General features: G+C 41.8%; 1 protein-coding gene across 2 annotated transcripts in view; it reads left to right on the top strand.

Annotated features, from left to right (window-relative positions):
• HYCC1 (hyccin PI4KA lipid kinase complex subunit 1) overlaps positions 1–26088 on the top strand; it is a 214983-nt gene that overhangs the window by 70210 nt on the left and 118685 nt on the right. For both annotated transcript variants that reach the window (XM_070787595.1, XM_070787592.1), the window contains exon 2: positions 7666–7764. The gene's annotated coding sequence lies outside the window, so the exon portion shown is untranslated. The remainder of the gene's footprint in view (positions 1–7665; positions 7765–26088) is intronic.

The raw sequence follows: 26088 nt of genomic DNA, 5'->3' as shown, positions 1-26088 counted from the left end.
ATATGACTCGGCCTGACCACCTTCAAATGCTTATAATTCGCACAGGTACTTGCCTGAAATCCATCAAAGACCATCACTCAGGTCTTCTGAGTGAAAAATTTTCATGGCCAAGCAGAATCTTTGGAGTTGGTACTGGGATACAAGTCTGCCTTTTCCCCAAGTTGCTGGCCTCCTAAATAAAGGCAAGCTTTCCTTTTCCAATCAACGCTTTCCTCTCCAGTACTGGCTTTAGAGCAGTGAACACCCAAAGCTGAGTTTGGTAACAAGCATCTTCGTCCAGCTCACCTGGAATAGCCATCTGATACTCTTTTCTCAGTTTCTCAGCTGCACTCACTCTGATGTTTTTAAGGACAGTTGTGTTCTCCTGCACTTCTGTCTGTCCTCACCATTTGTCACCGCCCTCTCCTCTCCCTGACAAATACACAGATGGGAGCGACCCTAAAAAGTCAGTGAGAATTCTGCTTCCACACCCCCTTCTCACTGGAGACTTACAGACCAGACTTTCTAAGTAACTCTTGCCAGCTTCTCTAAGTTTCTTTTCTATCGTCTTCTCCATGTTTTCACCAGCCTTTCCCCATATTCCATAAATCTCTCCAACAATAGACAAAACAGAAAAATTACAAGCAATTCTTTTCTAAATCCCCAAATAGGTTGAGCACAATTTTCAAGTACCCATTGTTGTACCAACATTCAAAGTCTTTTGCAAAAATCTTTCATCACTGTGAGGAAGTGGTTCAAAGAGACAGCCTATGATATGGAAAGATAGCAGAACATAATGAAAATACATAGAAAAACTGTCTGGAAACCAAACTATAAATCAAACTGCTAACAGTGCTTATTTATAGAGGAAGAACATAAATTAAAAAGGAAAAATTATTCTCATGATCCCTCAACATAAGCTCTTCTTATTTGAAGTTTTAACATTTGTTTTAGGGAAACAAATAAGGATTGAACCCAGTCTGTTGTGTTGCAGGCAGATTCTTCACCATCTGAGCTACCAGGGAAGCCCTAATAGAAACAGCAAATATATGGGAGTTACAAATATTACAGTGTTCTTTAAGAAATGCTTCTGGATACACGTCTCTTGGCACAGAGTTTTGGCACTTTGTTACATTTAGATACTTACACTGAAGTATCTAAAAGGTCCTGATCAGGTCCTTCATAGAGCCAGTCAACTGATGAGAGGCTGGGAAGGAGAGGCCTGAGCAGCTGCCATGAGCTAAGAATGCATCTCTCCTGGTCCCAACCACAAAGCCATCAAAACTACCAATAAAACATACTCTGGGATGAATGTTGAGATGGTTGCCTCCTTCTGTAGATGGGGTAGGAGCTAAGACGTAACATAGATGAGATATCCTTGAAATTCTCTCAGTCTTTGAAGAGCAGCTAAGTATCTCAGATTATGCGTGCGACAGAGCTTTAAAAGCCAATGGTAGTGGTTTAGTTGCTAAGTCATGTCCGACTCTTGCAACTCCATGGACTGTAGCCTGCCAGGCTCCTCTGTCCATGAGATTCTCCAGACAAGAATACTGGAGTGGGGTGCCATTTCCTTCTCCAGAGGATCTTCCCAACCCAGGGATCAAACCCAGGTCTCCTGCACTGCAGGCAGATTCTTTACCGACTTAGCTACGAGAATACAGAACTTTAAAAGCAAAATTCTTGAACAAAGTTATTTGTTAGAATGTATCTAATTTTTGGATTTCCCAGGTGGTGCTAGTGGTAAAGAACCTGCCTGCCAATGCAGGAGACATGAGGGATGCAGGTTTGATCCCTGGGTTGGGAAGATCCCCTGGAGCAGGGCATGGCAACTTGCTCTAGTATTCTTGCCTGGAGAATCCCATGGACAGAGGATCTTGGAGGGCTACAGTCCATAGGGTCACAAAGAGTTGGACATGACTAAAACAACTTAGCATTCACGCATCTAATTTTTATTAGTGAGGGAATCAGGAATTAAGCAATTAGACAACAGAGTTGGTTTCCTGCTTCACACACACACAAATGTGTATACAGTTAGCAAAAGGAAATGTGGCTAAGTGAGATACAAGCCCAGGTAACATTCTACAGGGTAATAACACCATAGTATCTTCTGGGTTAATGTCTCTAAAGGTTATACAATCATAACACCTTATCAAATCCTTCAGGGTAACCTCCAACTTTCTAGGGCTATGGCACCATTTGCTCTTTTATCAGCTGTGGGTGTTGGTCAAATATACCTTGAAAACAAAGCTACTAGAATTAGATGAGGGTAAACCAGGACTGCATGGTTCCACTCCATCTCTATACTGAAGAATCTCCCTCCAGTATTAACTTTGAAAGTTCTCAAAATGTGTCTTTTTAAGGGAGCCAGTATTTTCACGTACCATCATGGCTAGAATTGTATATAAAATAGGAGTAAAGGCTCCAGGAGGCACACCTAGGGATTCATCCTGTGACTTTCAGTACTTGGAACGTGTGAAATTGGTTTTGGCTGCTCAGAAACATCTATTATCCACCAGGTAATTCCCCATTGAGAGCTCTTTAGGCAAAATGATCGTTCCCTTCTAGCTGCCTTCACAACCAAAGCTGCTGCTTTTAAATTCAAGAGTCGTATAAAATAAATAGCCAGTGGGAACTTGCTGTATGACTCCAGGAACTCAAACCCAGCTCGAGCTCTGTAACAACCTAGAGGGGTGGGATGGGGAGGGAGGTGGGAGGGGCCCAAGAGGAAGGGGACATATGTATACCTATGGCTGATCCATGTTGATGTATGGCAGAAACCAAAACAATATTGTAATTATTCTTCAATTAAAAATAAATAAATTTTTAAAAGAAATGAGTCAAAGAACTGCTTGTAAAGTCAGGACCAAGTGAAATTCTGGTGGCAGGGCTTTGTTTTTCCTTCTTACCTTTGTATCCTTAGTCCTAACATGGCAAACACTCAGTAAAATGAAGTGAGCATATACAAGCTTAACTAGACTATAAACATTAATGCTTCTTGTCTATAAACTTTACCTAGCACTAAACAGAGTGTGTGAATTGCCTGTTCAAATTTCAAGGAGATCCAACCAGTCCATCCTAAATGAGATCAGTCCTGGGTGTTCATTGGAAGGACTGATGCTGAGGCTGAAACTCCAATACTTTGGCCACCTCATGCGAAGAGTTGACTCATTGGAAAAGACTCTGATGCTTGCAGGGATTGGGGGCAGGAGGAGAAGGGGATGACAGAGGATTAGATGGCTGGATGGCATCACTAACACGATGGACGTGAGTCTGGGTGAACTCTGGGAGTTGGTGATGGACAGGGAGGCCTGGCGTGCTGCGATTCGTGGGGTCGCAAAGAGTTGGACACGACTGAGTGACTGAACTGAAGGCAGTAAGGTATCCTGTAATCCTCACCTTCATGTCTTTGATTAGTGAAAATCTTCTATACATTTCCTCATCTTCCTCCATTTGTGAGGCTGAGTCCTCTAAATTTTGTCTTCCACAAATCATTCAAAGAAATAGTAATCAAATGTGTCCCCAGATTTGGTTCATTTGTGGTTCTTAAAGGACAACTTCTCTTTGGGGGTAATATTGATTTCTCAGCCATGGGAAATGAATAGAACACTTCATACTTTCTACTTAATGGGCATTAACTGTGACTTGCTTCACAGAGAAAAGGAGAGAGGAAGTCATTTTCAAGACAGAAATATCATTATTGGTTGATAGACCCTACAGTATTATCACAAAGTGTATAGAAGTCATTCAAGTCCATTCTTTACCTGGTAATCTGTGATATAGTTTTAGGAAGAATCTTATTATAGCACAAAAGCATTTAACTATTTGAGGTGTGTTTGTGCGTGTATTTGTGCGTGTTTGTGTCCGTGTGTATGTGTATGAAAGAGGTGGGCACTTAAATGTTGATTCAATTGTCCGAGAAATAATTTAGATTTTAAGAGAGAGATTGGTCCCAAGTCACATGAGCTCTGTGTTAAGGCACAACCAATCCATGGAAGGTACTATGCTCCCTTCACCCTCTGGGCTGCCTCACATGGGGACTAAGAGGATGCCTCACTCTGAACTCAGATGCAGCTGTATTTAATGCTTAGATCCAAGGATCTGACATTAGTCATGGCTCCAGTTCTCTGGGTGAGGCAGGATGCAATTTGTTCTGAAAGTGCAACTAAGGGAAGGAAGCTCAGTGGGGAATGAGCTGAAAAGCGGAAAACTCTTTAGAATCAAGTGGTACTTGGTTCTCATAGCCAAAGCGAAAAACCTCCTACAGTAAAAAAGAAAACTGTGTTTCCTGCTTTAGAGAAAGCTCCAGGGGAGCCTAAGCCACAGTTACAGTGTTCTCAGAGAACACTGACTCTCTGTCACCACCAAGGGAGAGGTTAGAATGAATATTTCACTTCATCCAATGTTGGAACCCAGTTCGAACTCAGGAATGGAGATTGTTTAAGACAGAATCTTTGATTTCTTGTTCCTGATTCATATCTTGTCCTTATTCTGTCTCTGAGTGATTTTCCCAAATTTTTGTGATTTCCGACTCTCTTCCATTCTCTGGCCATATGTGAATAACTGTATGTAGAAGATTGGGACAAGGAAATAAGTTAGAATTAACATACAAATATTTGTTTTGCAGCTTCCCACCAAGCCACCTTCTGTGCATCTAGAAAGCTAAGTTTATGTGTTTTTCTAGGGTTTAGCATGTTTTCTTTAGCAGAAACATGGTAGAGAGTCTTAGGGGTCAGTAAAACCCCAGCCTATAAGAAAAGTCTGACATAGCAACTTAATACATGGGGAAATGAGCATGAACTCAAGACTTCAAAAACGTGTTTTCTGACACTGACTTCTCCAGTGCCCCAGCAGCAGTAGCACTCACTCACCACTAACTCTCGTGTGTACTTACAGTGCCAGTATTTGGGTCTTTGATATTTTCTCCACCAAAAAGGAGACTGGACTCCTTGGACTGTAGCAGTTTCCAAGATAAGAAACAGGAAAAAAAATCGAAATGGGTCAGAAAATATCCTTCTATTGTCAGAAAACAAGAATTCTTTAAAATACATTTGAGTTAGTGCTAAAAGGGCATAGGCACCATATTAAAGGTGTTCTTGTGTTCTTCTGGATCAGATCCCTGGTTCGGGAAGATCCCCTGGAGAAGAGCATGGCAACCCACTTCAGTATTCTTGCCTAGAGAATTCCATGGACAGTGGAGACTGGTGGGCTACAGTCCAGGGGGGGTCACAAAAAATCAAACATGATTGAGCAACTAGCACTTGTCAAAATTTTGAAAAATTCACAAATTATTATTTTTTAAGTTTCTAATGATAAAAGAAAAAGATTAAAATAAAATGTAAGAAAAAAGATGGATACAAGACAAAAGAATGATGAAGATGAATAGATCTGTTCAATTTTTACTTATTAATGATATTAAATAGTAAATAAAACAGGTAGTTTTTCCTTTCCAATTTCTATGTCTTGCTAAAGGATAATTTTTAAAAGCAGCCATTATTTCTATATGACATTCTTATGTAGATATAAAATCTATGTGACTCAGTAATTAATGAAGGAACCAGCCCTGTGTTACCACTTGATATATGACCACTGGAAAAACCATAGCCTTGACTAGACGGACCTTTGTTGGCAAAGTAATGTCTCTGCTTTTCAATATGCTATCTAGGTTCGTCATAACTTTTCTTCCAAGGAGTAAGCAGTTAATTAAAAGTAAGAGTGAGTTTTGACTATAATAGAGGTTTAATTTAGTAGCCTGTGGTTTGGGGTAGGATCACTGGTTTGCAGTAGAACTGTATAATTGAATTCCAAATCCAATTGAGAAGCAACAATTTGCCTATCCAAATCCTTCAGTGCTAATAATCAGCATATGTGTGTATGTTTTGTCCTCATTATAGGTTTTTAAAGCATTTATAAGAATCTGATATGTTAATTTATGATTTTAAATCATTTATTTACTTTTATTTTTTGACCATGTGGCCTGTGGGAGCTTAGTTCCCTGACCAGGAGTCAAACTCAGGTCCCCTGCATTGGAAACGTGGTTTCTTAACCACTGGACCTCCAGTGAAGTCCCTAAGCCATTATTTAGACACTATAATTTTAAATAAATTTGTAATCAGTGCTTGAGTATCTGAGAAATTTTGACTTGTTAAATCTGTGATTTATTGGGAATTTGAATGTATGAATATTTTGGATAATGTTTATTGTTTAGTAATTAAAGAAATGCTGATTGCTTAATGCATCAATCAGGTTCCTGGTATAATAATACTGATGTATAAAATACAACTCCCAGATCTCTTATTTCATGTTCACGGCCTGTAGGTGGGGACTGGTGAGTCTCCTTCAAATCTGCATGAAGTATGTTCCATGTGTTTCTATTGTGGGATCAGTGAATACTCAAGGATCTTTTCAAGTCAGATGACTGAAGTACAAGGGAAGAGAGTAGAAATGGGTAATTACCTGGACTCAAAACTGACAGGCTCTCTTGTCTACCCATATTCCATTGCCAAAGCAAATCACATGGCCAAGGCCAACATCAAAAAGGCAAGGAATGCTCTGCCTTCAGTGAACCATAGCAAAGGGGGGGAGGAAAGGAAGACTTGTGAGCAAGTAACATAGTCTACCACTCTTATTATATCCATGAGATTAAAATACTGGATATTAACCACAGTACAAATAGCAGTGGCCATTCTCCATGTACTAAGTAGTAACAGTGCGTGTGTGCTCAGTTGTGTCTGAGTTGTTGCAACCCTGTGGACTGTCGCCCCCAGGCTCCTCTGTCCATGGGATTCTCCAGGCAAGAGTAGCTGGAGTGAGTTGCCATTTCCTGCTCCAGGGGGTCATCCCAATCCAGTGATTGAACCCAAGTCTTTCGCATCTTCTCACTAGCACTTTACCACTAGTGCCACCTGGGAAGCCAATTTCATGTACTAAAATCTCTCATAAATAAAATCTTTATTAATAACAAAGTCCTGAGGAATAAAAGACTATTTTTGTGGGGTTAAATGCAGTCTGATGTGAACTTATTACTTGATCTCAGTGTTTTGTAGCAGGATTGCGAATTACTCAAAATACAGAAATTTAGAAAAAAATTAGCTTCTTTATTTTGTCTATAGCTGATCTGGTCTTGTGGCCTGGTAGGTGGTGGGAAAGAAAAAATAAAACAAGACTAACTTGGCTGATCTGGTTTCATATTTCAACCAATAATTTAACCACCTCATTAGAAAATTTTTCGGTTCTCAGATTTTTCACATTTTCACTTCTCACTGCCCTTTTGCCTGAAAGTACATGGGGAAGGATACAGCTTATTGTATTCTTGTGGTGTGGGGTAGGGAGAGGGGATCTATAGCCTTGTCCTGGTTCTTGATTGTGTACTGGTCAGTTCATCCAAGTTTTGTCTACAGACTTCAGTGGCTCCTAAAGTGGTCTATTTCCCCCGATTCTGTCAGGGCTTGGTCATCCTTCCTTATTTGCTTGGCCTCCCTTCGACTCTCTCTGGCTGCAGACCTTTTGGGTGTTTCCCCATTCAGCCCCTGGCCAGGCTCTCCATCCTGAAAGCACTGTGGGATCATCGATCCCATTGCCACAACAGGTTCCATGGCTAGCTTCTGGCTCCCAACTCTGTGTCCATGTCATGGGTACCACGGGAGGGTTTGGAGTGCAAATTAAGCTTTCTCTCTTTCTTTCTCCCAGGGAGGGACCTCAGCACTGAGGCCTTCTAACCTGTTGAAGTGGAGCCACTCGGCATAACTCTCCCAGGATCCTACATGGACAAGATGACTACCTTGGAGTGTGAGTCTCTCATTGTCTCCTTCCCTTCCTCTGGTCCCTCTTTCCCTTCTCACCATCCCCCAGGCCAAGAGGACGGTTTTCTTTTACTTCTTCTCTATCACGTCCTCTTTCCACCCACCTACAGAGTAAGAAGTTTCTTGGCACAGTGTTTAAGCAAAATAGGGAAACCTCTGTGATGTGGTTTGCCAAGTCTAGCTCCTAGCATGTTAAATGGGAGTCAAAGAGAAGTAGGAAAAAAAAAATCTTCTTCACCTTGACTGTTTCTCATTGTAAAATCCTAGCTTCCACGTCAGAAGCTGCCTGTTATTTCTTTCATTCCTACTTACCACCCTTTCCCAAAGATGGGAAGATGGGTGCTTTTAGCTCTTTAAAGGGAAGGTCATGACTAGGAAAAGCAAAAGAGAAGAATATGTGGATTTTTCAAAGTTCAGCTGCTGTTACACTGACACTTTGCATTGTCAGGGCTCAAGTTGAATAATATTTTAGCAAATCATATTTGTATTCCACTCTTAGGTCTCATATGTTCTTAGGCAACATGGTAGAGCACAATTTAGGATATACATGACCTGAAGGTTGACATTTACTTTTAAGTGCCTGTGTATTTTGAGGCTGCGTGGCAGCCAGGAGTGATGAGACTTATTTAGGAATACGAAAGAAAAATTAGTTATCTCCAAATTACTTATTATTGGCTAGGCAATAGGAATCATTTTTATTTATCACCCATCCTTAATCTCTGATCAAAAGAAGTTTCATTTGCATTGTTATGTTTCCTGTGCGACCCATGGTAGTCAGGCTCTGGGATACACAACTTTAGGACAATGAGTTGCTTCACTGTGACATTTGTCATCTCAGAAGGATACTGCCTCTTCTCCTGGTTGACAGACATCTGGGAAGATTAGAAGCATTGTTCTAACAGGAGCCTTATGGTGTGTGTGTGTGCGTGTGTGTGCGTGTATGTGTGTGTGTGCGCGCACGCGCGCTCAGTCGTGTCTAACTCTTTGAGACTCCATGGACTGTAGCCCACCAGGCTTCTCTGTCCCTGTAATTTTCCAGGCAAGAATACTGGAGTGGATTGCTATTTCCTACTCCAGGGGATCTCCCCAGCCCAGAGATGGAACCTGAGTCTCCTGCATCTCCTGCATTGGCAGCCAGATTCTTTACCACTGCTCCACCTGGGAATCCCAACAGGAGTCATAACTCACAGAATTAATACTGTTCCTCCTCTTCAGGGCTTTTAAGAAATGGAAATCACTTCATACAGGCTCCTATCCAGAGATGAGTGTTGTAGAAACTCCTAGAGGAGATTCCAAACCAATTTCTAACTCCATCAGGACTTGATAAGATCTGGGAAATGAACTGATTCCTCCAATGAGGAAATGCCATATCTACTGTGTCTGTTCCATTACTGTGCTGACACCTAGGGTTAGCAGAGATACCTTGATTAAAAAAAAAAAACAACAACACTTTGATAACATTGTGTCCTATGGAATGATACTCTGAGAGTTATAACCTTCTTGGTAGAATATTTTCTCCTTTATCCATATCTCTGGGCCTTTAAAATCCTTTCAAAACTCAGAATCATATTGATATAGACTTTATGGGAAAATCCAGACTCTTAGATTATCTAGTCAAGAGCAGAACTGCAAATATTTTGCAACCATTCTGGGCAAAATGAGAAACAGCATCCTAGGGAATGGTCTCTGCAATGTGAACTCAGTTGCCATGACCATGAAACCAGTGAGGATAAAATTATGTGTTCACATCTCCAGTCATTTTTGACTCAATTTCATGGCTTTATATGAGCATTCCAACCCCAAGATGCTCCTGATCATAGCAAAAGGAAACAATGGCTGAAATGATGTCTCAAAGCTCAGATCTTACTGATCCCTTAGACAGAGTCTTTCCAGTTCTAATGACCTAGGGAACCCTGGTCATTACCAGGCTGAAGAGTCTCAGCATTTTCAGTTTTGTTGTAAACCTCATTAAATTCAGCCCACCAATTACAGCTCACCAAAGTTGGATATTCTATCTGGGCAGAGGTCTCTACTGATCCTTGATTCCAGGTACCAAATCTGAGTGGATTCAAACATGCCTGTGCCCCAAGAAGAACCTCAAGAAGATTGAGTATTTTTTATGAATAAAACAGAGCTTCCCAGGTGGCTCAGTGGTAAAGAATCCGCCTGCCAATGCAGGAGACACAGGAATCGTGGGTTCAGTCCCTGAGTTGGAAAGATCCCCCTGGAGGAGGAAACTGCAACCCACTCCAATATTCTTGCCTGGAAAATCCCATGGACAGAGGAGCCTGTCCATGGGATCACAGTCAGTGGGGTCACAAAGAGTCTGACATGACTGAACACAAGCGTGAGCATGTATAAAACAGTGATCTTCCTCAACTATATAAGGGGTGGGCATTGCCCTGGAAGGGGTATTAAACAATCTCCAAGAGAAGATATTCATTTATAACGTTCATTTAATATTATAATATACCTTGGGAACTGGATATTAAATGAACGTTTCCTGTTATCTCAAAGTTTTAGCAGAAGCTTTGTAAGGGAGGAAAAATTGTTCTCTATCCTCTTCGGTTCTTTCAGCTGGCCTATCAGCTAAATTAACATATAAGAGATGAATAGGAGATAACCAAATTTAATTACATATAATGGGAGTCCCACAAAGACAGTGAGACAGCTCCTGACAGTTAGACAATTGAGGTTTTGATGCCTTTCTGAGCTAGGAAGATGCGGGTAGGGTCCTGGTACTTCTAAGGGAAGGAAAACAATTCACCAGAAGATGGCAAGAGCAAATGTTAGGTAAACAAATGTTTGCCTGGCCATGCAGTTGAACAAATGGGCCCTCCTGAGTTCCTCCCAGCCCATCACACTTAGCCCAAGTTCTTTGTAGTTACCTCTGATGATGGTTTTCTTCCTGGATCAGGCCCTTTATCTAAATTATTTTAGGCAGATGAGGGGGAGAGAAAAAAACTCTTCCTAAGTCTTTTGAGCCTCTGTTGTCTTCAACTCAAGATAGTCCATTGGCCACACTGGCATATTTTGGGGAGGCTTGTTCTGAATCCCTTCAGTTTCAAAGGCCAAAAATAATACAGCAGGTATTAATAACTTTCACACCCTGAAGAAAAGGGAAGGCTACATCAGTATGGCCCCACACTGCTGCCGTTGCCCATGTCCCACTTCAGGCTATCACAGAAGATGGGGGCACTCAAGTGTGAAAGAGATTTGGGAGGAGGGGGGGATTCTGTACATTTCTTCTTGCCTCTAAGAAGGAGGGATGAAGAAGGGAGAGACTGAACCTTCATCTGAAGCCAGCACAATAGTGGAGCCACTTGAAGAACTTGGCATATGTCCCTGGACTTGGGGCACAGACACAACGATTGATGCTGGGCTCATACCTGAAAATCCTGAAGTTGATGGGTTGCACCTGGATTTGACAGGGTAGACAGCGTTTCAGCAGGTCAGAAATACAAGCATATTTCCTCTAGGCTAGAATGGATGCTCGGAGAAGGCAACGGCAACCCACTCCAGAACTCTTGCCTGGAAAATCCCATGGGCGGAGGAGCCTGGTGGGCTGCAGTCCATGGGGTCGCAAAGAGTCGGACACGACTGAGCAACTTCACTTTCACTTTTCACTTTCATACACTGGAGAAGGAAATGGCAACCCACTCCAGTGTTCTTGCCTGGAGAATCCCAGGGATGGGGGAGCCTGGTGGGCTGCCGTCTATGGGGTCACACAGAGTCGGACACGACTGAAGCGACTTAGCAGCAGCAGCAGCAGAGTGGATGCTGCAGATTAAATCTGGGCATGGGTTATTATCTTGAAATTGGCCATGCCCAAGAGAACCTCCCGATAAAGGAGAGGGAACCATAGTGGGAAGAAGCTACAGATGAACTTTCAGATGCGGAAGTGAGAGGGCAACAGGCAGGAAGGTCAGGGGTCTCCAAATGGAGGAAACAGGCTGCAAGTGTCAGACATCTTTTTCTCTCTCTCTCAAGCGGCAGGAGGAAACAAACATTAGATTTTTTTTTCCCCTTCTCTATACAAATTTAAAAAGAGGTTTCTCTTAAAATTCTTTGTTGCAATGAGGACACCTGGTTCCACCTGAACTTAACTTTTCTCAGACCTTGAGCTAACCAATGCGTTTTTCTTATGGAAATGTTTGTCTTAAGCTATGTTAATGAACTATGTACTTAATGTAGACTCTTTAAGTCAGTTCCACCTAAGACTCAGAACCGCCTTGACAAACTAGTATGTTTTGCTCATGCAAATGTTCTCTTAAGCTATGTTAATGAGACTGTACTTGCTTGGAAACATGCCTTTCTTTAAGATTCATGTCAATCATTTTATGGCCCTGGATGACTAACCTGGTGCCAATGTTATCTAAAAATGCATGTTGTGGATGAGGGGCCTTGTGCCAGTCTCTTGAGTTTTGAGACATCTCCTTTCTATAATTAGCAGACTGTAAGTAGCTATATAAGGAGAAGGCAATGGCACCCCACTCCAGTACTCTTGCCTGGAAAATCCCATGGATGGAGGAGCCTGGTAGGCTGCAGTCCATGGGGTCGCTGAGGGTCGGACACGACTGAGCAACTTCACTTTCACTTTTCACTTTCATGCATTGGAGAAGGAAATGGCAACCCACTCCAGTGTTCTTGCCTGGAGAATCCCAGGGACGGGGGAGCCTGGTGGGCTGCCGTCTATGGGGTTGCACAGGGTCGGACATGACTGAAGTGACTTAGCAGCAGCAGCAAGTAGCTATATAACATCCAGCTAAAGACTAGCAGGGGGGCACTCTTTCTGCCCCCTTCTGATATCTGTCAGAAGCTTTCTCTATCTCTTTTATACTTTAATAAAACTTTATTACACAAAAGCTCTGAGCGATCAAGCCTTGTCCCTGGCCGCAGATTGAATTCTTCTCCTCCGGAGGCCAAGAATCCCAATGTCTTCTGTGGTTCAGCAACAACTTTTCAGAAGCAAAGTCAGGGCCATCTGAGGATGCATTGCCTACATCAACAGATGTGGAGACAGCTGGTCCCAGAGGTAGGTGGGTGCAGAGGAGGTAAGGGTGGGGCTTCACCAGCGATCCCAAGATGGTGCCCCAGAGGGAAAGAGGGTGCTTTTGGAAATTAGCACAGTCAGGTTAAAACTACTGGTCAAGGACTGTTCCTGTGCCTTATGTTTCTCCTTCACCCCTGCTCCAAACCTTTAAGAGATCTTATATGGCAGCCAGCAGGTGGAGGAAATGATAATGTGAGACAGAAGAAGAGGCATTACTCCTGCAGGTCTTGATTCCATCCTAGCCGAGAGGAGGCAGGAGAGATGTTTTCAATTGGATGAGAGTTTACAGTTTTGATATTTCACTCAATTGAATTATTTAAGACCTGAAAATAAGGAGAACATTCCTTTCTTACCAAGAATGGCAAGAAAAAGCTTTGAGATCTGCCAAAGCTTTTATCCAAGGGACAGAAAAGAACAATCAGAGAGGATCTGCAAGGGCAGTGGGGAGAAAACACTATATTGTTCTTAGCTTGCCCGCTGTGGAGTCTGGGTTCAATTGCTGTTGTTCAGTTGCTCAGTACGTTGGTTATAATTTCAAATTTTAATATATAGATTTTATATATTTTTCCTAAAACAAGCTACAGAAAGAGTTGAGATACTTACTGTGGTGACCCAAGGAAGAAAGAGCAGATAAAACCAAGGAGGGTCTTGAAATGCAGGAATGGAAAAACCAGACCCTTATCATCCTTCCCTCCCCCATGTTGTAACTATTAATGGAACAGTATAACCTGTCTCCCCTCCTACCCCATAGGGAGAAGGTATTTGCCCTACTTTTCCCCTACCCAGTATTACACGCCTCATCCTGAAGGAGAAAACAGACAGAACAGGCTCCATCTTGAAAGCAGGACTCCATCTTGGGCTGGACTGTGGAGTTTGAGCTAAATGCCCAGTATCTATGGAAACGACATACCAACTGGAAAACCAGACCCCCTCACCCCCCCACCCCGTGGAAGAGCCCCAGGGCTCGTACCTAGACTCTCCATCAGCTAAAAAAGCACCCTAATTATCTGTTTAACTGAATAGAATCATAAATTCTATTATGCTTATTAGGGTATGACCACAGACCTATTGATAATTGTCCACTGTTAACTACCTAGGCTTAAGGCATATGAATCACGGGTTAACTTTGGTTGTATCTTTCTTTTCCTTTGTTCAGACTAGTTTCAGGGAATTTGGGGGGGTGGGTTTGGGTACGTACACTTAGGGTATATAAGGTTTTCACAAAAACTGGTTGGGGTCCTTGGCTAAGAGGAGACTCTGCCTTGGGCCCGCAGGTGTAATAGTGTAATAAACTGCACTCCACTATCTGCATTGTCCTTCTGAGTGAGTTTGTTTCCCAAAATGTGTGGCTACAACAATCCAATCAGCAAATGACCCGCAAGACCCCATCCCACTCCTTGTACCCGGGCTATAAAAGTGGACTAAGGACCCCTGTTCATCATCGGATCTTGCTTGAGCTGGCCCGCTGTTCTAACAGCGTCTCCCACTCTAACAAACTTTATTTCCCTCTTGTTCTGTCTCATGTCTGGAAATTCTTTTCCAACCCGCTCTGGGACCATGACACTTACGTATATTAAAGGGGGCACAATATAGTGAACCACTAAACACAGTCCTGATTTAAATAACCCACTATACAATGGGCTTCCCTGGTGGCTCAGATGGCAAAGCATCTGCCTGCAATGAGGAGACCTGGGTTTGATCCCTGGTTGGGAAGATCCCCTGGAGAAGGAAATGGCAACCCACTCCAGTATTCTTGCCTGGAGAACCCAATGGACAGTGGAGCCTGACAGGCTACAGTCTGTGGGGTCACAGAGAGTCAGACATGACTTAGCGACTGAATAACAACAATGTCCCAGTATCCGCATGGTCAAAAGAGAGAGGCTCAGAGATGTTAAATAAATTGCTTAAGATCACACTGCTGTTAAATGATAGAGTCCATTCAAGTCCATATCTGTCTCATCCTAAAATTCATTTTCTTTTCATTCTTTTTCCATCCTAATGTATGAGGAATGTTTGGGATATTTATTATAAGCCAGAGTTAATTGTTTTATTTATTTCTCCATAATACATCACTTTCACAGAGAGCTTTAGGAACTCTTCTAACTTCACCCATAAATTTTAGTTTAGAACCGAATGGATTATAGTTTGAATTAATTAGGAAGCTTTTGGTTGCAAGTAACAGGAATAACTGACTAAACATGGCTAAACAATGGAAGTCTGTTATCTTATATAAAACTCTAGAAGTGGGAAGTCTCAGAATTAATGATTCTTGAGCTCTTGATCAGCTACACTGCAATTTTTTTGTTTTTCTCCTCATGCTCATGAGATAATTGCTAACATTCTAAACAGTATGCCCTCATCAGACATGAGCAAAAGGGAAGGGTTTTCTTTTCCTTTGACTCTTTTATCAGAGTATTAAACAAATAACCTTCAGTTTATTTCCCATTATAATTAATTGACCCCAATTGTGTCACTCTTTCATCCTTAAGCCAGTGAAATTAAGGGCAATGAGATTATCAGTGTACTGATTTAGGCCAATTATGATTGATTCCCAGAGGCAGAATTGAACTTCCCTGAGCATTTTGCTCCCTGATGCTTAATGGAGTTTGGCTCTCTGCTAGTGATGGAGAAAGGAAGAAGGGCAGCTGGATCCAGTGTCTGCTACAGGGTCGTATGCTAAAGCCTACTACCAGTGAAAGGCTCATGACAGCAGATCTGCGTGGGCAGTGTCACTGTGCTGAGTCACTGTTGCTTATGGGTTGGAGATGATACACCTTAATAACTACTGCTTCTCTGTCATCCCTGATCTGTTTGCTTAATGCAAAAAGTTAAGTTCAAGTTTCTAACTTTGCACTTGTGAGAAATAACTGTCATTCTTTGGTATATGATGTTTTTCCTAAAGCATATTATTGTTCCAAATTCTTAGTGCTTTGCTTCAAAAGTTTTTGAAGAAAGAATAATGTGAGTCATCTTTCCCAGGATTGAAAATGTGAATACCTTCCTTTGGAAACAGCACACAAATATGTAACTGAAAATGGCAAGCATTCATCATTTTGTGTTCCTGGTATAGTAGTAGAGCAGTAATATAATCACAATAGTAATGATTAATAATAATGATAGCTACCAGTTACTGAATGGTGCCAGTCACTGGTCTGAGAATATTTTCACACACGTAGATTTTTTTCATTTTTGATTGAAGTACAGTTATAATTGATATATAATACTGTGTTAATTTCAGATGTACAGCCAAATGATTTAGCTATATTAATATACTATATACATACATACACATATATATGTATTGTGTTGCCTATCTATTTTGTATATAGTGATGTGTTTCTGTTAATCCCATACTCCTAATTTACCCCTCCCTGCTTTCCCCTTTGGTAACCATAAGTTTGTCTTCTATGTCTGTGAGTCTGTTCCTGTTTTGTAAGTAAATTCATTTTATTAATTTTTAGGTTCCACATATAAGTGATATCATATGGTATATTTCTTCTCTGTCTGACTTCCTTCACTCAATTTGATATTCTCTAGGTTCATCCATGTTGCTGCAAATGGAATCACTTCATTCTTTTCTGTGGATGAGTAGTATTTCATTGTATATATATGTACCACATCTTTATCCATTCATTGTTGATGGATACTTAGGTCACTTCTATGTCTTGGCTATTGTAAAGAGTGCTGCTATGAACACTGGGGTGCATGCAGATATATATTTTTAATCTTCATAACATTACATGAGATAAGGTTGAACATCCTCATTTTATAGACAAGAGAGGTTCTGGAACGTGCCCATGTCTACACAGCCGGGAGTTAGGCTCTGAATCCCGTCCACTGACTCAGAGCGAGCCTGCTGAATGTCTGCGGTGTGCTGCTGTCACTAAACTCACCAGCTACAGGTGAAGAATGAGAGTGTGGAAAGGAAGTAGGAAGCGAGACGTCTTATATAGGCTGAAACCGATCACCATGGTGGGGGGGAATTCAAAATTCATTTGTAAGAAGACAAATCTCAAGTTGGAGTTTTAGAGAAACATTACTGTATTGTCAAGGCTGTGTGTGAATGCTTAGTTGTTTCAGTCATATCCAACTCTTTGCAACCCCACGGACTGTAACCCTCTGTCTGTGGGATTCTTCAGGTAGGGATAGTAGAGTGGGTTGCCAATTCCTCCTCCAGAGGATCTTCCTGACTCAGGGATCGAACCAACGTCTCCTGCATTGCAGGCGGATTCTTTACCGCTGAGCCCCCAGGGAAGGTTCAGTTCAGTTCAGTTCAGTCACTCGGTCATGTCCGACTCTGCGACACCATGGACTGCAGCATGCCAGGCCTCCTTGTCCATCCTCCAATTCCCGGAGTTTACTCAAACTCATGTCCATTGTGTCGGTGATGTCATCCAATCATCTCATCCTCTGTCGTCCCCTTCTCCTCCTGCCTTCAATATTTCCCAGCTTCAGAGTCTTTTCCAAGGAGTCAGTTCTTTGTATCAGATGGCCGAAGTATTGGAGTTTCAGCTTCAGCATCAGTCCTTCCCATGAATATTCAGGACGGATTTCCTTTAGGATGGACTGGTTGGATCTCCTTGCAGTCCAAGGGACTTTCAAGAGTTTTCTTCAGGACCACAGTTCAAAAACGTCACTTCTTTGGCACTCAGCTTTCTCACATCCATACACGACTACTGGAAAAACCATAGCTTTGACTAGACAGACCTTTGTTGGCAAAGTAATGTCTCTGCTTTTTAATATGCTGTCTAGGTTGGTCATAGCTTTTCTTCCAAGGAGCAAGTATCTTTTAATTTCATGGGTGCAGTCAACATCTGCAGTGATTTTGGAGCCCAGGAAAATATAGTCTGTCACTGTTTCCATTGTTTCTCCATCTATTTCCCATGAAGTGATGGGACCAGATGCCATGATCTTAGTTTTCTGAATGTTGAGTTTTTTTTTTTGTGTGTGTGTGTTGATTTTTTCCCCCGGTTCCTCTCCCATAGTTACTGAATTATTATAGATTTATTTTTAAGCAAATAGGGGAATTAGCTGAAGACGATAAACGGATGTCCTGAAATTCCGACCCCCCTCCACAGGCACACCCCACCAGTGACAATTCTGAAAAGTTTTGCAAATTGAATTTTTAGAACTCAAACCTTGATTTTTGCTTTTAAAGGTTTACTTTAACCTCTGTGATAAAAATACTACACTTATTATAGAAAATATGGACAATCAGACAACTCAAAAGACAAAAAGGAAGTTATTTACAATCTCAACATTCAGAAACAATCCCTGTTAATAATTTGATGTCTCTCCTTCCAGGCTTTTTACTATGGATTAAAAAATCATTATAATGATAGAATTTTGTTTCCAATTTATGTTCCCTCGTAACAAGGCTTGCATTTCCCCACTGTATGAAGAACATAACTTTTAATGATCCTTGGATAATCCCTTGTATGAATGTGACACGGTTCACTTAATCCTCCATTTTGAGACATTCAAGTCCCTGAATGTTGAGTTTTAAGCCAACTTTTTACTCTCCTCTTTCACTTTCATCAAGAGGCTCTTTAGTTCTTCGCTTTCTGCTATTAAGTGTGGTGTCATCCGCATATCTGAGGTTATTGATATTTCTCCTGGCAATCTTGATTCTAGCTTGTGCTTCTTCCAGCCCAGTGTTTCTCATAATGTACTCTGCATATAAGTTAAATAAGCAGGGTGACAATATACAGCGTTGATGTACTCCTTTTCCTATTTGGAACCAGTCTGTTGTTCCATGTCCAGTTCTAACTGTTGCTTCCTGACCTGCATAAAGATTTCTCAAGAGGCAGATCAGGTGGAATGGTATTCCCATCTCTTTCAGAATTTTCCACAGTTTGTTGTGATCCACACAGTCAAAGGCTTTGGCATAGTCAATAAAACAGAAATAGGTGTTTTTCTGGAACTCTCTTGCTTTTTCGATGATCCAGCAGATGTTGGCAATTTGATCTTTGGTTCCTCTGCCTTTTCTAAATCCAGCTTGAATATCTGGAAGTTCATGGTTCATGTATTGCTGAAGCCTGGCTTGAAGAATTTTGAGCATTAGTTTACTAGTATGTGAGATGAGCACAATTGAGCACTCTTTGGCATTGTCTTTCTTAGGGATTGGAATGAAAACTGACCTTTTCCAGTCCTGTGGCCACTGCTGAGTTTTCCAAATTGGCTGGCATATTGAGTGCAACACTTTCACAGCATCATCTTTTAGGATTTGAAATAGCTCAACTGGAATTCCGTCACCTCCAGGGAAGGTTATCTGGGGTCAGATCCAAGCTTTACCATTTACTAGCTGCAGAGCCTGTGGCAGATTATTTCTGCTGTCACTGTCTCAAGGGTCTTCATGTGTAAATGAAGATGATAATAGTCCCTACTTCATAGAACTACAGTGATGATTAAAGAGTTAATGGACACAAAGCATGTAAAACAGTGACTGAAATTTAATGAGTCATTGAGCAGATGTAATAATGGGGGAGATAATGTGAGTCAGATGAGCTTAGAGTCTGAATCCTGACTGTTACTTAGCAATTGTGTGACCTAGGCCAAAATATCAGGCTCTCAGTATCAAATATATGGTTTATGTTAATAAATAGATTTTAAGAATATGACCTGTTTTAGTAGTATGTTTACAACATTACCGCTTTCCCTACAATCATTTCTTCCTATTTTGATAGGTCTAATTAATAACAAGTGACTTATTAAAATCAGGTTGATACTGCTTTGAGTCCAAGAAGGCGATGGCACCCCACTCCAGTACTCTTGCCTGGAAAATCCCATGGACAGAGGAGCCTGGTAGGCTGCAGTCCATGGGGTTGCTAAGAGTCAGGCACGACTTGAGTCACTTCACTTTCAATTTTCCTTTCATGCATTGGAGAAGGAAATGGCAACCCACTCTGGTGTTCTTGCCTGGAGAATCCCAGGGACGGGGAAGCCTGGTGGGCTGCCGTCTATGGGGTCACACAGAGTCAGACACGACTGAAGCGACTTAGCAGCAGCAGCTGCTTTGAGTATAACAACTCAGATTCCTCTACCTTAAAGATAAGCAGATAGTATCTCAAATTAATGTCTGGCCAAAGGATTTTCACGAGGTAAACATTTAGTGCTCAAAGGAAGGGGAAATGTTAGTAAATGTACCAATGATCTCGGCGAGGCAGCAGTGAGCAGTGGCGTAAAGTGAGATCCAGGAATTGAACCTGGGTAGCCTGGATGAAAACCAGGAATCCTAGTCATCAGATCAGCAAGGGTTAGAGGCTAGAAGCTATTTTTTCCCTGGAGCTTTGTCCCCAGTGAAACATGCATTATTCACAGAAGCAGAAACTATAAAAGCAGGTACAAAGTTTATTATTAGAGACAGCACAACAACCGCTGGGAGAACACACAGAGAAATGGTTTTTTTAGTTAAGACAGAGCGAGGCAGAGATGCACACCTGGAGAGAAAGGGTGTGAGTGTCCTCCTCAGTGAGGAGGAATGCAGCAAAGAGGCAGTAAAAATCATTTATGTAAGTCAGTTCTTCCGAGTCTTTGTCTTCTTTCAGCCCAATTATCTGGTTTCTTTCTCTATACCTTACCTATTTGAGACCCTCCCCTGGCTGCTCATGCAGCCCTCAGCCAAGATGGATCTGGAAGTAAAGGCTTCTGGGAGGAGCAAGACTCATTATGGCGGCATTATACCCTGACTTTTGACCCACAAGGAGCTTTCTGCGCATGTATAGTGTCTCCCTTGTCCCAAACAAGGGGAGAGCGGAGATCCCTTAATCCTTTACTCAGAGTTTTGCCCCTCTTTGTACTTGCCATGACAATTACCTTAAGGTGCTTACAAGAGACAAACACTGACTATTTACCTTGTTTCTGCTGTTACTTCCATTTTGGAGAGCAAACAGGAGGCTAGTTGTAAATACCTTAACTGGAGCCCACCTATGTCTTATCTCAGAAAATGCTAACAGTTTTAAGTATTCAGCCTGAAGCCTACTTCTTCATGCCCATGAGATGTAAACAGGAGGCCAGTTGTGAATGTCTAACCTGGAGCCCATCTATCTCCCACATCACTAACAGTTATCAGCTAGTTATTTCACCCTCTGAATTTCTCAGCAAAGGAATCTAGATACTGAGTAGGAGGCAAACACACCTGCCTAGTTGCTGTTGCAGATTATAATAAATACTTTTAAGCAGAAGTGCTGCTGTGACAGTGCTTTTGGGCAATCCCAATACTTTCTTCTTCCAAAATCATTCCTCCTTCCTATCTTCAATAGATATGTAAGAGTACATTAGTTTCTTTAGAGTCCTGTTTTTTTGGCCAAATGCTACAAGAGTGAAATCTGACAGATGAATTCGTTCCAGAGTGTTATAGAGAGTGAGCAGAAAGAACTGCAACTAACAAAACAAGATAAATGCATTTCTAACAGAAGTCTGGGAAGGTAGAGATGTTAATGTAGATAGAGGTCTTAAAGAAGACTGTCTGAAGCTGGTCACATCTCATATGGTCTGCTCTCCATCAGAAAGCTTCCCCTGGCCCTGGTGGACTAGACTTCTGTATATGCACTCCCAGCAAGCTAAGTACAAGCTAGGACTCCAGTGGGAGTGCAGGGATTCACTTCCTTTGGCTTTATCTCTTCATTTGGGGGCAGGGTCTTTTCCTTAGACACAAACCAAGTACATTTAGTCACAGCAAAATAATATCTTTAAACCTAAATAATATGAACAGTTATAGCTATAAGCTTAACTTGTGTGTGTGTTCAGTCATGTCCAACTCTTTGTGACCCCTATGGACTGTAGCCCACCAAGCTCCTCTGTCCGTGGAGTTTTCTAAGCAAGAATATTGGAGTGGGTAACCATTTCCTCCTCCAGGGGATCTTCCTGACCCAAGGATCGAACCCGCATGTCCCTCATCTCCTGCATTGCAGGTAGGTATTTACTGTTGAGCCACTAGAGAAGCCCAAGCTTATCTTACTATTAGTTACTTTTTTCCCAGTTACCTAAGGTTAGGCCTTCTCCCTGGTGAAGACATGAAGGCATTTTGGAAAAAAAAAAAAAGGCTTTTTTAAAAATAATAGACCCAAACTTCAAGTAACTCAGGTCAGAAGACAAACTGCTGTTTTGAAATTTCTCAAGCTATGGCCCAAAGGTCCACCTCCCTTTGAACTTGATGGGGAAGGATTAAAAATACTTCTACTTCGGTAAGCACCAGGAGTTCAGAAGAGGACTTGTAGGAATCATGATTTGCTAGACTGCCATTCTGCTTTCTAAGATAAAGTGAAGATTAGTTTTTAAGCCTAAGATTTTTTACAATGCAACTGACAGGCCAAAAGCAATTTTCAGTTTTTCACAAAGATCCAGGGAGTAGAACTCCCTACCACACGATTAAACATTTCTTGGCAGCAAGTTGCTAGATGGGCTTGAGAGCTCTTGGCGGAAGCCATCATTAAATCATCCTTCTTCCCTCTATCACATCAGCAAACCACAGTTGATTTACAATACTTTCTGAGAAAGGCAAGTCTCAGTCCTAAGGGACATCAAAATGAAAAGCACACCAAATGAAGTGTTTAATTTCATCAGCCCAGGAATTAAGTACAACATCTTTTTCTCTGTAGTGTTTATAATAGCTTTCTGTTAGACAGACTTGATTACAGGATTATGTATAAAGTAAACTTTTTGCATAGAGTATGTGGGCTCCCCAGGTGGTGCTAGTTGTAAAGAAGCTGCCTGTTGATGCAAGAGATACAGGTTCAATCCCTGGGCCGGGAAGATCCACTGGTGTAGGAAATGGCACCCCACTCCAATATTCTTACCTGGAGAATTCCATGGACAGAGAAGCCAGGCAGGCCACTGGGCTGTAAAGAGTCAGACATGACTGAGCAAACCCCGATACTCCAACAGATTATGTATCATTTAAAATTGTAGTGGAGAATAACATTAGAAGGTAGACTTGTTCAATTCATCCCTCATAGGACCACATGCACTTTCTTCACTGTAACAAATCATATGTCAGTATGATAGTAGTTTATTTCTTTTTATTTTTTAAATTAATAGACTACTTTTTCTTTTCCTTTTTTTAATTCAGTTCAGTTCTGTTGCTCAGTCATGTCTGACTCTTTGCAACCCCATGAACCACAGCACGCCAGGCCTCCCTGTCCATCACCAACTCCTGGAGTCCACTCAAACCCATGTCCATCGAGTTGGTGATGTGATCCAACCATCTTATCCTCTGTCGTCCCCTTCTTCTCCTGCCCTCAATCTTTCCCAGCATCAGGGTCTTTTCAAATAAGTCAGCTCTTTGCATCAGGTGGCCAAAGTATTGGAGTTTCAGCTTTAGCATCAGTCCTTCCAAGGAACACCCAGGACTGATTTCCTCTAGGATGGACTGGTTGGATCTCCTTGCAGTCCAAGGGACTCTCAAGAGTCTTCTCCAACACCACAATTCAAAAACATCAATTCTTCAGCGCTTAGCTTTCTTTATAGTCCAACTCTCACATCCATACATGACCACTGGAAAAACCATAGCCTGGACTAGACAGACCTTTGTTGGCAAAGTAATGTCTCTGCTTTTTAATATGCTATCTAGGTTGGTCATAACTTTCCTTCCAAGGAGTAAGCGTCTTTTAATTTCATGGCTGCAATCACCATCTGCAGTGATTTTGGAGCCCAGAAAATAAAGTCAGCCACTGTTTCCACTGTTTCCTCATCTATTTGCCATGAGGTGATGGGACTGGATGCCATGATCTTAGATTTCTCAATGTTGGGTTTTAAGCCAACTTTTTCACTCTCCTCTTCCACTTTCATCAAGAGGCTCTTTAGTTCCTCTTCACTTTCTGCCATAAGGGTGGTGTCATTGCATATCTGAGGTTATTTATGTTTCTCCCGGCAATCTTGATTCCAACTTATGCTTCTTCCACCCCAACATTTCTCATGATGTATTCTGCTATAAGTTAAATAAGCAGGGTGACAATATACAGCATTGATGTACTCCTTTCCCGATTTGGAATCAGTCTATTCCATGTCCAGTTCTCACTGTTGCATCCTGACCTGCATACAGGTTTCTCAAGAGGCAGGTCATTTTTTAATTGTTGGAGGATAATTGTTTTACAATGTGTTAGTTTCTGTTGTACAACACAGAGAATCAGCTATATGTATACATATATCTCCTCTCCCTTGAGCCTCCCTACCACTCCTTCAGAGTATTTTTTTCTTATGATAGTTTTAGGTTTATAGAAGAATTAATCAGGAAGCACAGAGGTCCTATACACCTCCTTCACTGCCTTCCCTTCCCTTGAGTTTCTCCTACTCTTAAGATTGTGCATTAGTGTGATACACTTGTTGAAAGTGAGCCAATAGTCATCAACTATTATTGACTCAAGTCCATGGTTTACAATACTATTCACTTTCTCTGTTGTACATTCTCTGGGTTTGAACAAATGTTTAATGATAATGAATGACATCATTACAGTATCCTACAGAATAGTTTTCTGCAAGCCCAAAATATCTCTTTGGCTTGTGGTTTCTTTTGAGCTGAAAACAATCAAGGTCCAAGAGACTTAGGAAGAAACTTTGACCCAGGTGGCACTAGTGGTAAAGAACCTGCCTGCCAATGCAGGAGACATAAGAGACGCACTTTTGATCCCTGGGTCAGGGAGATCCCCTGGAGGAGGGCACGGCCACCCACTCCAGTATTCTCCCCTGGGAGAAACCCATGGACAGAGTAGCCTGGCAGGCTACAGACCACAGGGTCGCAAAGAGTCAGACACGACTGAGCGACTTAGGATGCATAGCATGCATGCGTTCGTTGTCTAAAGCATTTAAAGAGGTGTTCCCAGAATAGAGCTATCACTAGCAATATATGAAAAGAACATGGGCGAGGTGTGGTGGGGGAAATTTGGCAGGGCCTAAAGATCAGAGTCCACTCTGTGTCCCCTTGCCACTGAGTGGCCCAGCAAACATTTGTTTACCAAACATTTGCTCTTCCAACTTCATGTGAATTGCCTTCCTCTGCTTTCAAGTCCCAAATTACTACCCCCAGTATACGCTTGTATTTAGCCACAGAGGGCATTTCAGTGAGGTTTCAGTCATTTTGCTGAGATCCTCAGTTTTCCTGGGTCTGTCCCATGTACACGTTATTAAACTTTTGTGTGATTTTTCTCCTATTAATCTGTCTCAAGTCAATTTAGTTCTCAGACCAGCCAGAAGAACCTAGAAGAACAAAAGAAATTTCCTTCGTCCTTAAGGTTCTTCCAAGTCTTTGCATGACGTAACGGTTTATTTATTTTCGTTGCTAAGTAATATTTCATTGCACAAATTCCAACAATTTGTTTATCTTTTGTTTCTCCATCCTTTATCACTAAAGGACATCTTCGTTGCTTTTGGAAATTATGGATAAAATTGTTATAAAAATCTGTTTGCAAATTTTTGTGTGAACATAGTTTTTTAACCCATTTGGGCAAATACCAAGGAGCATGAGTATTTGGTCATACATAAACGGATGTTTAGTTTTATAAGGAACTGCAAAACTGTTTTCCAAAGTGACTGTAACATTTTACATTCCTACCAACAACGAAAGAGAGTTCCTGTTGCTTCACATATTTGTTAGTCTTTGGTGTTTTCCATGTTTTGGGTTTTAGCCTTTCTAATAGGTACCTGGAGAAGGCAATGGCACCCCACTCCAGTATTCTTGCCTGGAAAATCCCATGGACGGAGGAGCCTGGTAGGCTGCAGTCCATGGGGAAGCTAGGAGTTGGACACGACTGAGCGACTTCACTTTCACTTTTCACTTTCATGCATTGGAGAAGGAAATGGCAACCCACTCCAGTGTTCTTGCCTGGAGAATCCCAGGGACGGGGGAGCCTGGTGGGCTGCTGTCTATGGGGTCACACAGAGTCGGACACGACTGAAGCGACTTAGCAGCAGCGGCAGTAGGTACCTAGTGACATCTGATTGTTTTATTTATTTATTCACTTATTTATTAGGCTGCACTTGATCTTAATTGTGGCATTTGGGATCTTTAGTTGTGGTATGTGGGATCTAGTCCCCTGACCGGGGATTGAACCTGTGCCCTATGCATTGGAAGCAGAGTCTTAGCCACTGGACCATCCAGGAAGCCCTCATTGCTGTTTTAATTTGTCCACATACATATTGAAATATCTTAAAGCATATTGCTCCCTCCTGAACTGGGATTCTTAACCTGGAGTTGAGAGATGGGTTTCAGGACCTTTGTGAAATGGCTTGTAAAATTGTGTGTGAATTTTCTGGAACATGGGA

Source organism: Bos indicus, chromosome 4, assembly GCF_029378745.1.
Source record: "Bos indicus isolate NIAB-ARS_2022 breed Sahiwal x Tharparkar chromosome 4, NIAB-ARS_B.indTharparkar_mat_pri_1.0, whole genome shotgun sequence".
Taxonomy (NCBI): Eukaryota; Metazoa; Chordata; class Mammalia; order Artiodactyla; family Bovidae; genus Bos; species Bos indicus.
This window is presented reverse-complemented; position numbering and strand designations above follow the sequence as displayed.